Genomic DNA, 16,587 nt, shown 5'->3' with positions numbered 1-16,587 from the left:
AGCAGTCTTTTAATTCAAACTATGTCAAGTGTATACTTGTGCTTGTGTTCACGTCAGCCCTCACATAAGCCATGATGCTGCCGTGACTTTTGGTCTGTGTGTTGGGTTGATGTGACCAGAAATGTGTATTCTATCACCATCTGCTGAAGGTGGGGTAGTGACCCTTATCTCTGTGGCACATACTATCTGCTAATGGGCCATCTTTAAAACCAGGTGGGGCAATTATCTTTATTTTTTCCACAGCCCATCCTCCCTCCAGGAAGATTCATCTGCTGCTGGGGCATTGAGTCCCACTGTATGACTGGTAAAATTACATCATCCCATTGGGAGATGCTCCAGCCAGGGGAGGAGCCAAGCCTTTCCTACCTAGATAAGAACAGAGATTTTAAACAGCAAGATACCTTCTTTCCACTGGATTCCAGAGGAACACCGGACCTTTCCACATCATCTCTGGACCTTCAGAGGAAAACTGCACCTTCTACAGGAGCACTGCTTCAGCTGAACCACATCTGCCACTGCAGGAGGATGCAGCCACCATTTAATGGGACTGCTACCAACACCCTGACTGACAGGGTATCAGGCTGTATTCTGACTCTGTCAGAGTTGGGATTGCTCTTTGTAATACTGTATTCCTATTTTAATTTTCCCAGTAAAGAATTGTTATTCCTAATTTCCCCTATCTTTGCCTGAGAGCCCCTTAATTTCAAAATTATAATAATAATTTGGAGGGAGGGAGTTTACATTCTCCATTTCAAAGAGAAGCTTCTGCCTTTATTGGCAGACATCTGTCCTTCAAACACAACAATCTAAGATGTAAAATTCACAGGGGCAGCAAGAAGCAGCCACCATGTAGATGGTCCTGGTCTGTTTACATGTCACCTTCTTGTTGCTCCCAATCCAGCAAAACTCCCAGATGTTTCTTCAGGGTCTGAACAGGGAAGACTTGAAGTATCCTCACACCTCTGAGGTAAAAAAAAAAAAAAAGCCTGAGTCAGTAGAAGCTATTATTAACAGAGTGAAACAACAGTAATGCTCCTACTGTAGAAGGTCAAGCACTTCCATGTCATTGCAGCTGTGTCAGCCTCTGCTGAACTGGGCACATGCTGAGGATACCAAACCTAGCCCAGGGCTGGGAGGTAAGTGAACCACCCTGGAGCAGCAGCTAACACCAGGACCAGATGACAGTAATTAGTGGCACAAATTTGTTTCATGCAGGATCAAAACCTACAGAAAATTATGCACTGAGCTTAAGGGAATTACTGTGCTCCTACTGCCTCTTCCCATCACACCTCTGCCAGTGATATTTGGACATCAGTTTTCAAGTTTGAACATCTCAGTCCAAGTCTTGCACAGCAGGCACCGTACAAAGACATTTATGGAGCATTTGTGGTCCGTGAGTAAATAATCACTGCTGAAGTTTAAATATAGAATGTTCCAAAGGGTACTGCTGCCTATGTTTAAAAACAGAGCACACAGGCTCACTGTAAATTTTCAGAAGCTTTTGCCAAGCTGAAGTTCTTGGATTTGCTTTACCCGAACTGAAACAGTGAATCTTTAAGGTGCTGCTGTAAAAGCACTAGTGACAACTGCTAGTTCACACAGAAACTGTAATTGCATGGGAGAAAAAAAGTAAAAGAAAAAAGTGAGCAAGTCAAGCATCATAAAGGAAGTTCAGTATGGTAAGGGTTTGGAGAACCCCTTTAATTCCATCATCTTTTCTACAAGCATTTCTATTTGTGGTAGTCTATACCAGCTGTGGATTTGGTTTTGAATAAAAGGCAGCTGGCAAAAAGCAAATGCCTATTTTGTAAATGTGTAATTCCAATTGTTCTCATACCATGACCATACTACTGGACTTGTTTGAAGATATGATGGATGACATTTGTTCTACTTTGCTCACACCAATGGCCTCTCCTTTTAATGTAGTGCACAAGGGTGGCAAGGAAGGCTTCTGCTCACCTTATCCTGCCAGCAGTGCACTGTTTTCAGGGTGTTCTGCTCCCTTTGCAGGGAGAGGAGTTTCCCTTTTCCGAAAGCCAGTGAAATACTCACTGGAGGGGAGGCTTCAAGAGCCCATCAAAAGAGAGGATAAAGGGGAGCCAGGAAGGACTAAGCCTGCAGACCCACCAAAACTTTGTGTGCTTGGGATCCAGGCCTAGGAAGTTACAAAGCCAAGACTTCTAAGGTCCAGAGGAGATTATAAAGGTTTCCTTACAGCCCAGGATGTCTTTGTTGGACCAAAAGCAAGCCTGAAGAAAAAATGTGACATTGCAAAAAGGTATTTTGCAAGGAAACTATTCACAAGCCCCTGCACCAACATTGCGCCAGCCAACAGCTTGATATTTGAAAAAATATGATGCAAAGCATCTTGGAAAATCGTTGTTGCTGAAATTTTAGTTGTCAAGATTTGATTTCAATACTGTAGTAAAGTTTCTTTCAGAGTATTTCATTTCCAGGTCAAACTTGCAAAGTCTGGTTTCTGAGAAAGAAAAACAAGTTTTATTAAAGTTCTAATGAACGATGAATTATAAAGCCAAAGTGATTACAATTGTTTATGGATAGGTATATAATGTCATTGAACAGCTTGAAGGCAATAAGAATGATAATTTTTCTATGTCAGTGCATGAATATGCAGGATTCTTCTCCACAGACTGTTGAAATATCAAGAGTACATAATCACACTGGGAAAAATAAATTTTTATCACATGCTCTACATGAACTGTTGACATGTTTTCCTTCCTGCCAGAAAATGTTAGGGAGACAGAGCAAATAAAGAACATTCACTGGGAAATTATTTTGTGTTTTGCAAAATGGCAGGAAAGATATTCCTTCTGCATTTCTTGAACAATAGGAAACATCCACTAAAAAAATCTTGACAATTATTAGTCAGTATATTTAATAAATGTTAAAACAAGCATATCTTACATATTAGGCCTCCTCTACAGATATCATTTAATTATATGTAAGATAGAAAAATGAATACGTTCCCTGTAACTGTATGATTTTTTTACACACATGAGTTTTCCTTAAAGAAAAGAGAATACTTCCTTTTAAATTTAGGTTCTTTAAAATATATCTACCTTCTCCTTAATGAGCAATTGACTGCATGTCAGGAGTTTCGAGTTTATATGTTTCAGAGCCTGATATACTCATGTGTGAGATTGTCCTGCAATAGTTGAACACATAAAGTACTTTTATAGAGAAAACCGAGGTGATTTCATATGGAAAAGAAATTGTATGTCTTTTAACAGGAAAGGCAAAAGGATGTGGATTAATAAGAGTTGCCTTTCAATAAGTATGGTAGCTAACTTTGAAAAGTAAGAGAAAAGGGTCTATTGTAGAGTGCTAAAGATTTTAAGGGTCTTTCGGAGTGTAATTCTGCCCTTCCACTTTTTCTCATCCTCCCTTCTCCCATCCTTCTCTCCAAGGATGTGCTTCCCCTGCCCTGTTCTGCCTGGCCTGCTGCAGGGAGCAGTGTTCTTGTTGCTAACAGTGCTCAGCCAGCTCAGGGCTGGCAAAGGCACCTCACCAGCTGGGAAGGGAGGAGGAGGAGCAGGAGGAGGCAGAGAAACCTGGGAGAGGCTGCTTTAATCTGCCCTCTCCTATTACACAAAACCTTCCCTTCTCCATAGGCTTGGCTCTCCATAGGACAATGTTGGTGCACTGGAAGCACTGGTGAAGGCTTTATTCAGCATGACTGGGTGAAGCAGGCAGCAAGTTCACCATGCCCAGGAGGTGTGTTTCATTCCCTTCAGAGTCTGCCAGAAGAAATTGAAGGCCCCCCCAAAAGCCTCCTTGTAGACCTCTGTGACTGTAGTAGATGAGCAACATAATCTTCCATAAATTCCAGTACATCAAAGAAGTATTAGCACTGGGGCTCTGCATTTTCTCCTTTGGAAAGAATTTGACTAGGTTCAATATGGCCTGGATTTGTCAAAGCCTGACTTCTGTTCCTTGCTCTTGTGTAGATATAAATTAAGCACAGTGTAAATCAAACACAATGTAAATGAAATACAAAGCTGCTGAATTAAAGTTTGCAGACGGGGAATTACGCAATAGGGATTATAAAGCAAAATGAGTCTGTAAGGAAAAAAAGCATGGAATATTTATTTTCTTTTAAAACAGGAAGGTTAGCTGCTGTTTAGTTATTCTTAAGTCATACATAGTTGTATGATGGCTTCACTTCCAGACAGCTTGACTGGAGTTCTTTACTGATCCACACTGAGACTATGGGAATGTTTTTGGATTAACAATTCCATCACAGCATCTGAATACTGAATTACCAATTTTAGTACTCAGAATGGAAGAAAATATGGCTGAAATTTGGGGTAAAAATATGTCAAGAAACACTTAATAAACACCTCTTCAAATTTTTACATTACTAGACACACCACATGATATTTTGAAAATGGAATTTGACTTATATTAAAGTCGCTTATGGCTTCTTTTTGTTTCTCAGTTACAATTTGCAATTCCAGATACAATGATAACTTTATAAGTAAGGCATGCCCTTAATTCATGTACACTGTTAGTGGATAGTTCTCTGAATAGTGAAGTATGAATTTGCCTCTGAGGTTGCTTCTTTCAGAATCTGTGTCACATCTGATACCAGCAGCAGGATTTGCCACTCCTAAGGCAGAAAATGAATGCTCAGAATATACTGATCTCTCTTGGCTGAGAGCCACACTTTCAATTTATCAGGCATACTTTTCAGTAATGGGTTAACCCTTATAGACAGCTAATGTTCACTCTGCTTTTGCTGGAATACATTTAAGATAAAATATTTATATCTCTCCTCTGGAATAAGCATAAAAATGGTAGGATTGTTCAAAATAATGGTCTAAAAGAGGAGTATAAATGAGAGCCAATAATAGGCTAATAAAATCCTCCTCAAATATGCAGATATAAAAAAATTAAAAAAAAGAGGATTTTTTTGTATCTGACATTGATATGGAGGAAGATTTGGTATCAGCAACAAGCTGGAAAATGTTGACAAGTACAAAGTGGCTCGTGAGGCTCTGCATGGAAAGGGTAGATCATGGTAGAAAATGGATTTCATATGAAGGAGGCACAGAAGTGTTTTTGTGAGTGTATGAGCTCGTGTGCATGTGTATACACAGCTAAAATGATAAAGCGACTTTTTGCCTAATTTTCCTGGGAAAGCTATTCAGAAGAGCTCTTGACATTCTCATATGTGATCAGGAACAGGACAAAATCTCAGGGTATGGGGCTGCACTCAGGGAATGCTCATAGGAGAGTGATAAAAAAGACTGAAGAACCCAAATACGCACAATGGCCACTCCATCATGATTCCCTGCCTTTAAACAACAAAATGTATCAGGGTCTCTGTTAGCTACCTAGGTCTAAAATTATTTGATACAGATTGCACATGTGCCCAGAGCCATTTTTAAATGAATTTTGAGTAAGAACAGGAATTTCTTTTGTAATGTAAAACTGGCAAAAGCCTTCAACCTGAATAAAATTGTCTGTACTCTTACCTGCTCTGTGATGGGCACTACTTCCAACAAAAGGGCTTCCACATTTTCTCTGGTCAACCTGTTCTAGTGTCTCACCACACAAACCAAAATCTCAATAAATAATTGTTAGTCTTAATGTAGCTTCCCTTTCCATTCAGGCCCAAGCCTGTAGGATAAATGCAAGTGGAAAAGGTGATGGTCTTACCCTGGACAAAGCTGGACCTTCCTCACAAATTTACACCTGTATGGAACTGAAAGCCTGCTCCCACACATGGCTCATCATTGCAGACCATTGCTCCTGCAGTTTAGGGACTCACACCACTGCCCAGGCTTTAATGGTGACTCTTGGTGCAAGAAGAAGCCCCACAATCAGGATATCCCAGTGGCACACTACAGTGAAAGTTAATAGTAGGTAATTGCTTTCAGCTTCTATCATTGTCAGTTTCTGCTATGAAATACAACCACAATTTCTCTGGGCAACCTGTTCCCATCCCTTACCACCACATATTAGGATCTCAACATATTATTTGAGCTTAATGTGCCTTGCACTGTTAATGGTTTCCAATTTACCATGTGTTCATGGCAGGAAGTTCTTCTGACCTTTTCTCCTTTGAGCTTTTGTTAGGTCAGAAGAGAGAAGCCAGTGAAAGACCTCCCAGAGACAAAGCAAACACTACACAGCTGGATAGGCAGACAAAACAGGTAGTTGGAGAGTTATGTGTTGGAGAGCTCAGGCAAGATCCACTCTTTCTAAATACTTAGTCACTTGTGCAAAAGACGCTTTGATCTTCTAATTGAATAAGTACAACAATATGACCAATATAAAATCTAAACCCTTATTGAAAAATAAAGCTATATAATTCCCAAGTCAGTAGTTGCACCAAGTGGAAACACTGGAAAAAGTTCTTCTAAGCTCCTTTAGCAACACCATCAAAACAAAAGCATTAACCTAAAGGGTAGCCATATGTTAACTAACACTTCCCTGCCTCCTTTAAAAAAAAAAAAAAAAAAAGAAAGAAAAGAAAAAAAAAGAAATATGAAAAAATAAGCAAGAGTGGGATTTTGTGGCCCTCCTTATGATATTGGTTAGCTTTTGGATGATTTTGTCATATAAGAATGGAACTGTGGGAGAGAGAATAGTGGAAATGTAGTAGCATGTTTAATATTAGGTAAAATAATTAAGTTAATAGCAATTATTGTGTATACCTCAAGCTGCAGTCTAATCAGCTATCACAACCTAAGCAGGATTGGGCTGCATTGGTACTTAAGGGAGAAGTCCCATATGCTATTGAAAACACAGCTGATGGTTCAACAGCTGTTAAGTCTCTCTTCTGATTCACTTAGGAAAACAGATCATATCAAGGGTTTAGAAGGTAATTTATATTTGCTACCAATTAGAATAATAGTATTAATATTAGAAAGGATATTTGTTTTCTTCTTGTCTACTATTCTGCTTTCATAATGCAGTATTTTCATAGAAATATGGAATATATCTTCAAATTTCTACAGCATTTTAGATGTGCTAAATAGCAGTTGTATTTTATGTCAGAAGTGGTTTCTACTTTAGGGCTGGACAAAGTGATTCTCACATAAATGCCATGAGCTTTATACACTTAACATACTTATATAGTGCCATTTAAAATTTATAAGACTCCTATGAGACACCAGCAAGGTCTTACCCAGAGTTCATGTAACCAGGGTGAAAATCTCCTTAGCAGACGCTGAACAGCTGGGCCATGCATCAATAAATCACATGTAAAATCTGTATTCTTTTGGCTGGCAAATGAGCTGCATGGGAATGAGTTTCATCCTCAGATTCTAATGTCCTTTGGGAACGAGTTCAATAAAGTTTTAATGTTAACATATACTTTTAATACTATTAGAACAATACAAATGACCAGTTAGTGAAATAAGTGTCATTAAGAACACCCAGACATCATGGAAGAACATTTTGAGGGAATGCAGACTACAAGTTTTGGGTTTTCTGGGGAGCATAATGTGCTGTTTCACTGAAGAAGAGGTAATAATTCATTTTACATACTGGAGATAATGTGCTGAAGGGGGAATAAATGAACCACATCGGTTAAGTCTGTTACACAATGTAAGGAATTTTTAAAAAACACATGTCTTTGCTGAGAGATTCCCTCCTGGAATAAGTGATACCTCAGTTAACAACAGAAGATAAAATCTGGATGTAGCAAAGAAATTTTATCTAAAGCACTAATGAAATACATTGTATAGTTTAATGTGAATGTGAGTTAAACAGTGTTTTGTGTATCCAGATACTAGAGTGGCAGCAAATATCTGTGGCTAAGAATGACTTAAGCAACCAGAGAATATGTAAAAGTTTGTAGGTTGGCACTAGGGCAATCTATCTTGATTGCTTGAATCTATCAAGTCTATCTTGAATATATGTATTATTAGAGTACATCTAATATGAGCTGAAGAAAAGAGGGATAGCTCATATTTGGACATTTTTTACCTGTTTATTCTTAGACATGAAAGCCAAATTTCTGGTGTATAATGAAGTTAGAGTTTCTGGTGTACAATGAAGCACCTGAGTTAGAGCCAACCTGAGCCAGCAGGTCCCCATGCCATAACCTGGCACTATACAGAGCCAGCAGTTCAAGGCTCAGAGAAGTTCAGATGTGTTTGTAGAGCATGAATGCTCAGGGCAGTGCCATGCCAATGCAGCTACACATTTCCAGATCTGAACAGCTTCTGTGTGTTTCTGCACAATAGACTCTCGTGTTCCTCAAAAGATTAACTCCAGGAAAGCCAGTCTGGTGTCAATACAGCCAGAAATCTTAGTTTTGTTACAACATGAGCCTTGCTGCTGTTTCTTACCAATTTCTCTGACAGCGAATTGTGTGAAAGAGAAATGTAAATACATTATAAAGTGTGCTTTTTAATGTATTCAATATGTACTTTCCAATGCATTTTAATTTAGGATATAGTCTTTTAAATATATTGGGCAGTAGAGTTTAGTATACATTTGTGTTTTTTCTAACCATCAGACAAGTTAGGCAGTGTTGTGCCTATCATAAGATTCACTGAAGTATAATAGTACAGTCTTTGGATCCTACAATCTATACTTGGTACAGGATCTGAGGAATCATATGGCAAAAAAGCAACAACAATCAAAAGTGACTTTTCAGTCCCAATAAATATTTAGGACCAACTAGCCTTAGGCATGGCTCTAACTTGCATTAGCCAGTGCCCTGTCTGTGTACATTTGCCCATGCCCTATGCATGCTCAGCTGCCTTAAGGCCTGATTGTATTCCAGTGCATGCACTCAGGGTGCTCTAAATCTGCATGTTTCACAAGCCCCTTGACTGCATATTTCCAGCTTTCTTGGAGAATGCAGTGCCTTGTTGTGACACCTACTCCAGGAGCTCTGCAGAACCCGGTGATGTAACGCCGGTATGGTATAAAGATGTAAAAGTGACAGCCTAGCAATAAGTCTTGTGGAGAAATTCAGCTCCAGATTATGAAACCTAAAGACAGATGCCTATTAGTGATTGTCCACAGGCAAGCCATGTGTTTAAGCTGACATGACAAATCAATGGAGTCAGACACTTGTGAGAGGGAAATTCAACCCCTTTCAGAGCAGAGGACCAGGGAGCTGCTACAGACAAGCAGTTGGTGCTGAGAGACACCAGCACCTCCCTCCTGACCCTCCCCTGCTGCTCTGGGAGGATGTGGACCTCCTGGAGGTGCTGCCTCATGTCTGCCAGCCTGCTCTGAATGCCTCAGTTACAGCTCAGATAGCACAAAATAGTTCGGTGTGGGCATCTCATGCAACAAGCTCTTCAAACCCACATGTCAACATCCACATGCAGACACCTACATTTAGGTTTACTGATAAATATATAACATCTCCAGTGGCTTCTGCATAGAAAGGATTACATGCACAAATACTGAAGCAGTTATTTATGAAATGCTTGCAGGCCCTGATGCAGGAAAGGTGCTTGGTCTTTCTGAACTAAACGAATGTGGCAACTATTTCCCCAGCAGGGGTTAGCTGCTGAGTTGTTTTAAATCCAGAAGACATTGGCAAATAAACACTTATTTTTGTTTCTCTCTCTTCACCCAGAAGACGTGGTGCAGCCAGGTCCTTAAAATAGAGTGGAGTTGGAAAGGATTTGGGGCAGCTGGAGAAACTGTCAGTGATGAGACGGCTGTACAAGCAAACGCCTCAAAGCCGGAATTCATATGAGCTAAAGGCTACAATAAATGAAAGAGATTCACAGAAAAGTGTGAGCATTGTCAGCATGTTTCTTCCTCTTCCCCATCCTTTGAAGGCAGCCAATATTGAGGAAAGCAGCCAGAGTGGAAAAGGAAGCAGTCTGTATTTATAAGCCTAACAAGCAAGCACAAGACTTTGAGACTTATTTAAGAGAATGATGGGAAAAAACACTGAAAAAACCAATTCTCAGCAACTTCACAGAATCACTTCTTTTAGAAACTGGAAGATTCATCCTTCTGCTTGGTGTGGAAATAAAGATATCAGTGAAACACAGAGCTTTGCAGGCCTATGGATATCATGGCCACCATCATCTTTTTCTCCCTTTACTGGAAAACACCTATTTTATCCTGGTAATACATTCAGAGGTGATATTGCTTTTTCTCACATCAGTCTCTGAGCAGATAAGAGAGCTCATTTCCATGTGGTACAGAGAACTCCACAAAGGCCTAAAAATGATGAGTTGATATTTTTTTCTGTTTTAAGTACTGAAGTTCATAAAATGAACTACCAGTCTTCTGCAGATTTGGGTGAGGTTTTGATGGAACATAGCTACAACAGAAGAGTGGGAGCACAAAATGGAATTTTTGAATTCAGCCTAAATACAGAATAATAACTTTAGTTTTTAAGTAGTAGTGCTTCTCCTTTACTAAATACTGCCATTTCATGCCTTTAAATGAATAGGAATTTTCTAATAAAAACACATATGAGTAAACTGATCATATAGGCAGGCAACAATTCCACCCTGAATAAATTTAATAGCAGGTAACAGCCATACAGAGTAGAATTTGGAATAAGGATACAATATTTACTAAGGAAGAAATTAAGAAGTTTCTTAAGTGGTCAGTAGTTCAAAAACTTTTATCCAGAAATTCAGACTGTATAAACATATCTTTGATTTCCTGAAATTGAATCCTGTATGAAAAGGCAAGCTGGTTTTATATTTTCACTTTCAGAAGGCAGGAGAAGTGGAAATGACAGGTAATTACATCTAATTAAACTTTATTAGGATGCAGATAGATAAGAGATTGAATGTTATATTTGTTTGGATTACTTAATTTTCGGTGAAGATATTTAAAATAAATTATTATTTATTTTGCCACTAAAAATTCTCTCTATACTCACAAAAACAAGACAAACCACTAATTTTTAATTAATATAATTAATTAAAATAGGATTTAAGATATTTTGCAATAAAATTAAAATGAAATTATTAATGAAAAGTTAAGCAAAGGGTAGGTGTTGTCTTGTTGGACTTCTTGGTCATTTGCACACTTTTTGAAGAAAGGAAAGAAGAGTATGTAAACTAGGCAAGTGTGTTAAAATATTCTCCAAAAGTCAAGTTGTGTAGTACACAATGAATTTAAAGCACAGTTTCATGAGCATTTTCAGTAATTGATAATACAATCTATATTAAGGGAAAATACTTGTTTATTAAGATGGAAGACATTTTTCATTTGATTACCATTCAATTCAGACCAGTTGAAGAGAACTTTGAAATTGTCTCATGTCCTTATTGTACCAGCTATGGTCTTATGCAAGGATATATTTTATATTTAGCTTTTTTTATTTTCCTGGGTCCTTTTGGTTTAACCTTTTTTTTTTTTTTTTTTGGCTTTGTCATTATGTTCCTTCAAAAGTAATTTTTTTTTTATTGGCTTCTCATTGATAAGGAATGATTTAGTTCAGATGAAATAAAATTATTTTTAAAAGGAAAAAGTAAAAAAATAGTTCCCAGGGTTGATCACTTCTACTACACATTTCTGTTATTATTATATATTTATTTCTGTTATTATATATATTCTGTTATTATTGAGAGTTTTCCACCTGATAGTCATTTGTAGGCAATCTCATGCAAAATTATTTATTACCAGTAAACCACACTGGTAAGAAACACACTGGGGCAACCCCTGGGCCCTGTCCTCTTCACACAGCTATTCACACAACAGCAGAGTGAGCATAATTGCTGCCATTTCAAAATGGAGTTATTTTTAGTGGGTATTAGTAGCTGATAAAAATCACAATTTAGAGATTAAACTACCTGCCAAAATAGATGTCAACTGATGCTGATGCTTTTCCTGATTATCATAGGGTGAGGAAATGCAATATTCAGTTTCCATCACTTGATTGATCCACCATAGAAAATCTGACTGAGTCAGGATTCACCTTATCAACTAAATGATCAGATAGCAAATTGAGCCAACAGCCTGATCAGTTATTCTGCAATCTTCAGAGATTGCAGTTGAGAAGAGGCTTTGTTTATTGCATCTGTAAGTAATATATAAACAATATCTCTGGACTGTAGAGGAAAGGAGTTTTCAAGATCTCTGGGGAAGGCTATTTCAGAGATAAACACATTCAGACATCAAATGACCAGGAGGAAAAAAGCTTTAAAAAAACATGAAATCTGTTCAAGGAGAAACAAAGCACAGTACTCCTGTAATCACATTGTCCTAAAAGCTGACAGGGACCCCTTTTTTGTTTCTCTCAGATGAAAATCTCACAGAGGAAAAAGAAAAGCAGTGGTCACCTGCAAACAAATAATATCCTCACAAAGAGAAAGTATCACAGTGATAGAAGTTAATGAAAAATCCACTGTCATTTTGGAGTCTTTATTCTTCTGTTCTTTTATGTTCTGAGAAAACATGGCTGGCCTGGAGCACAGGTAGTGGTATATGGAGATCCCTCACCTTGAACTCTGCTTCCCACAGCAGCCACTAGCCATAAGTGGCCAAGGACTGCCAACCCCTGAGACCACCCCTTGACCTGTACAGGATGAGTTGCTCTCAGCCCAGCAGCCAGGTGAGAAACCCAAGTCCCTCGTGTTTGATGCTGGTCACAAACCCCAGCAGGACTTTTGGCTATGCAGCCAAGAAGTTGTTATGGTATGACAAAGTATTTTCTGCCTGCTTTCCAGATTAGTTTTGAGACAAGGCAGCATATGGAAGCTTACTTGGTTGCAGCAGCCTCTGCCTGCTCTGTGAATCTCTGCCAACTGACTGAGATTACATGTCTATCACCAGCTCTAAAATTCACATAACACCAACTGTATATTGTCTATTTCACCTGCTGCAGAGCTGGAGCCTCCAGCTTCTGGGAGATCAAATACCATCAGCCTTCCCCTTCCATGCAGAGTAAACAGCCCTTTCTTTTTTTTTTTTTTTTTTTTTTTTTTTTTTTTTTTTTTTTTTTTGACATTGCTTTCAAATGCTGTGACCATATCCAGCTGCTGCATTTCATTAAGGCATCATCTTTGATGTATTACTAATACACCAATTCAATGAAATATTAAGACAAAATGACCTCGTGTTGGCTAGCAGAAGCCAGGCACAGTGAGAAGCAGGAACTGGAAGTGCTCAGACTATTTGCAGTGGCTCCATCTGGAGATGTGATGAGTTACATATCTTAAAATAAAAGAATCTCCATTCAATCTCAGTTATCAAGATAAAAAAAATATACTGTTTAAAGCAAGAGCAAATATCAAAGAAGTGACAAAATGAGCATCTCTAAAAGAAAGACATAGTCTCAATCTTTCATATTAATTAAATGAAATAATTTGAGCTCTCTAGTCAGCAAGTCTTTTTTATTAATACATGTGGTCATTGTTGAACTGGGGCTTTATGAGTTAATGGTCAGGAGCACAGGAATACTGCTCAAGGTCTGTTGTGTAAGGGAAAAACTTACAGAGAGCAGGGGCTTGCCAGGCACTCTGATTCCTGATAGCACACTGCAGAGGATGAGCGTCCTCGTCGGCAAAGACTTCTGACAGCGTGGACATTTTCCTGGCTTTGGAAAGAGAAAAGGCCAAGTAATTAATAGAGAAAAATATAGCAATGCCCAATCAGTCAGCAGTACTGCAATGCTTCAGATTTTGCAGCTGACGAGGCAAGTTCCCTCCCCTGCGTCCTCAGGCCCAAGTGCCCTCTGGTAGCACCCTGACCTGGCAGGAGCTACTGTTCAGACATGCTGCTAAACTACCACTGTCCTAATTTCTTATAAAAATAGAAGAAAAAATGAAAATATACTACAATATAATATGCAAAGAAAAAAAAAATCTTTCAGGGGAAAAGAAGGGAAGATTGGGATGCAGCAGTTTGCAGGTGCACCCCAGTGCCTGGCTGCTCCTTGCATTTTGCCTGTCTGCATGGAAATTGTCACTATCCCAGTCTGAGAGGATAAATACTCACTAGTCTCTGGCTTCTCTGAATATGACCAAAAGCTTCTTCACTTCTCACATTCTGCATGCTTTAGAAAGATATTTAGTGTAGCAGCTGAGCTTTAAAGCGGTTGGAAAATCCTTTTTAAATCTCAGCACAGGATTTTTTTTTCTTTTTGGCCTGAAGGCATTTCTAATAGTAGAACATCACTTTCCTGCCAAGACAAATTTCTACCTCTTGCTTTTATTTTCCCATGCCACTTCCTGTGCCAATCAGCCTTTCAATTCTCCTGCAAATCCTGCTAGAAAAGCACTTCTTCTGCTTCTCTTTTCATCACTGATTTCTTCTTTAGTACAGTGTCCTACTGTACATAGATTATAGCCTTCCTCTTAAATTGTTAACCTTGGTTCCCTGTTGATGGTACATACTGCTAAAAAATGGGTGCTGCTGAAGAATGGCAGAGAAACACTTCCCCAAAGTGTTTCTGTTTCTGTGCATTGATCTCACATGGCTCAGCATGTGGAAAAGCTCATAGATTACTCCTTTGGACATTCCACTGCATGATATTGCACTTTCCCTTTTCTCCTTATTTTATAAGGAATGAGTACAGTGGAAGTTCAAATGCGTGTTTGAACAGAGTAATGCACAAAAGGAGAAGGAGCTGTATCCATAAAGGATCTGGTTGTGGTCCCTTTAATTCTGTAACTATAAATGCTTCTTGCAATCAGCTCTGAGGCTTCAGTGAAGAGCAGCTCACAGATATTTTTCCACCAGGACTGAGTACACCACCAGTATCATGTTTCAATAGAACAGCTGGTGCTTAAAAGGATGGTAATTACAATTTTATTCAAAAAATCAGAACTGGTGGAGCTAAGATCATTGATTCAGATGGATGACCTTGAAAGGCAGATTGCAGTGAACTTGTTGAACTTCTGAAAAAGTAAAAAAAAAAAAAAAAAAAAAAAAAAAGATCTCTCTGCAACACTTCTGGTACTTTTTGGTAATATGCTACAATCTTCAATTTCCCCCAAAATACTGTTATTATGAAAATTGACTGGAAAAAAAGTAGTCTGAAAAGCCTCATTATTTTACTAGTCCTTCCAAGGGTAGGGATGACGTTCTAAAAGCTCCACTTCCCTGTAATTAAAAGCCCTGCAAAATTTTAGGTTTGAAGCAGTAGATCATATTGATGGTGTGTTTTATAGAAATAAAAAGACAAAGAGAGCTGTACTGGTTTGGGAAATGGACAGTCAGTCCTGAGCTCAGACAGCAGCCATAAGCAGCTGCACAAGAAAGAATATGAGATTATAGCAAGTCTAAAGTAGTATTCCCTCTGAACATTTCCCCTTCTCCATGTGTTTGGGGTTCAGATCCAAAACATGAGAGCATTTTCCTTTGGTGACACTGGCCAGTGTCTGAAACCTACATTGACACCCACAGTGTCTGCAGCATCATGTACAGCTTTGCTGTGAGCTGTGTGAGACACAGGATCCCTGAGTAATTCAGGCTGGAAGGGACCTCAAGATGGCTGTAGTCCACCCTCCTGCTCAAAACAGAGCCAGCTATGAGGTCAGATTAAGTTGTTCAGGGCTTTACTCAGCTGGGCATTGAAAACCCCCATGGGTAGAGACTGCACAATGTCCTCGTTCCAATTATTTTTTGAGTGTCATTGGGAAAATATTGTCCTTTATACCCAGCCATATCTTCATGGCCATTGTCCTTTGTCTTGCTGCCATGCAATGTCAGGAAAACCTGGTTCTAGCTTCTCATTAGAGCACAGCTGGAATTCTGCATCCAGTTTTGGGCCCTACAGTACAAGGACATCAATAAACTGGAGTGAATGCAGTTAAGGGCTATCGTTGATGGTCAAATCTGGGGCACTTGCTCATAAAGGAGATACTGGGGCACCAGGGAATCTTCAGTCAGGGAAAGGGGTGGCTCTGAGGGTACCTGACAGCAGCACCTACTGACCAGTACTACCTAGCACCTATCAAACAGTACCCCTGCCTTACTGAGAAGCTGGAACCAGGGTTTTCCTGACAGTGCATGGCAGCAAGAACTTGGCCATGTGGCCAAGCTGTGTCCTGCTGACACAGCTGGGCATGCTCCCAGCTATTCCCACTGCACAAGCATGATGTTGACTCATGTTTAATCCTGCTGTCAGCCACAAGTCCCAGCCCTTTCCCATAGAGCTGTTCCCCAGGTGCTCAATCCCCCATGATCATCCAGATGTTGACACATGGCCCTCCACATCCAAAATTTACACAGTCAGGCTACTCACTGTTTTCTTCTCTGTTCCAAATAACTCCTTGGGTTTTATTGTCTTGATTTGACTATTTTTGTTAATATTTGCCTAAACCCATATATATCATGGCAAAGGTATATTGGATTAATGCTGCTTGTATTTCTAGAGTTAAAGCAGATAAATCTCTTTGTAAGGCTTTTTGATATTCTTTTGATAACCATAGCCACCTGTTCTGAGTACACTTACAGAGGTGACACTCTGCTTTTTGTCATAGTGATCAGCTTCATGATGCTGCTGAATTCATCTGCTGCCTCTGCAATGTATCTTCTACCTTCTGTTTGGATTGCAGATAGATGTTGCTAGTATAAATGATATGAAGCTCCTTCACGTTCTGGAATTTAAGTATTTGCAGACTAGCAAGATGTCACTTGTCATCAACTTGCTCAATATATAGCATCCTG

The 16,587-nt window shown here is 39.2% G+C and overlaps 1 long non-coding RNA gene across 1 annotated transcript; it reads right to left on the bottom strand.

The window, feature by feature from the left end:
- Positions 1-859: 859 nt before the first annotated feature.
- LOC306801502 lies at positions 860-16,587 on the bottom strand. Its single transcript, XR_013774105.1, has 3 exons — positions 16,458-16,587; positions 13,409-13,510; positions 860-962 (listed from the first exon to the last, which is right to left on the bottom strand). It is a non-coding gene; the product is annotated as an uncharacterized lncRNA (long non-coding RNA).

Source organism: Erithacus rubecula (assembly GCF_903797595.1).
Source record: "Erithacus rubecula genome assembly, chromosome: 4".
NCBI classification, from domain to species: Eukaryota; Metazoa; Chordata; class Aves; order Passeriformes; family Muscicapidae; genus Erithacus; species Erithacus rubecula.
This window is presented reverse-complemented; position numbering and strand designations above follow the sequence as displayed.